General features: G+C 40.4%; 1 non-coding gene across 1 annotated transcript; it reads left to right on the forward strand.

The window, feature by feature from the left end:
- Positions 1 to 254: 254 nt before the first annotated feature.
- LOC119935983 lies at positions 255 to 358 on the forward strand. Its single transcript, XR_005453577.1, has one exon. It is a non-coding gene; the product is annotated as a U6 spliceosomal RNA (small nuclear RNA).
- The last annotated feature ends 248 nt before the right edge of the window (positions 359 to 606 follow it).

Raw genomic sequence — 606 nt, forward strand, 5'->3', positions numbered from 1 at the left:
AGGGCTACTGTAGCCTGTGAAAAACTTTCAATTGGATATTAAATGGAGGACTTAATTCCATATCTTTTTCTAGTGGCTCTCAATAAGGGATGGTTGATACTGATTCTTGTTTAGGATTTTACATCAAAACAGCCCAAATTTGACTCAGTGAGGAAAGAAACCGCAATGGATTGTAATAGCTGGGGCCAACCAAAAGGGGAGGGTGGCAGCTATTTGAAAATTCCGTATATCAGGAGACGCTGAATTCAATCTGTGCTTGTTTCTGCTGGATAGGTACAAAACTGAAATGATACAGTGAAGATCGGAATTGCACCTGTGCAAGATGACATGTACATTCATTGAAGTATTTTATATATTCTGAGTCAAGAAATCCCCCTCCTGCTTTCTAAATATAACCCTTGACAAAAGCCTCTGACCCCTTATGTCACCCGTCATCCGGGGATGGGTTCGTTCAGTGATCGGCAAGGCGAGAGAGAGAGAGAGGTCGGGGATGGAAAGCCTGAGTTTTATATAAAATTTATTCTGCGAGGTGAATTGAATTTATGTAATTGTTTATGCCCAATGGATTGAACTTCCCTTTCGGGAGGAATATAATCAATTAGCAAT

This window comes from Tachyglossus aculeatus, chromosome 12, assembly GCF_015852505.1.
Source record: "Tachyglossus aculeatus isolate mTacAcu1 chromosome 12, mTacAcu1.pri, whole genome shotgun sequence".
NCBI lineage: Eukaryota > Metazoa > Chordata > Mammalia > Monotremata > Tachyglossidae > Tachyglossus > Tachyglossus aculeatus.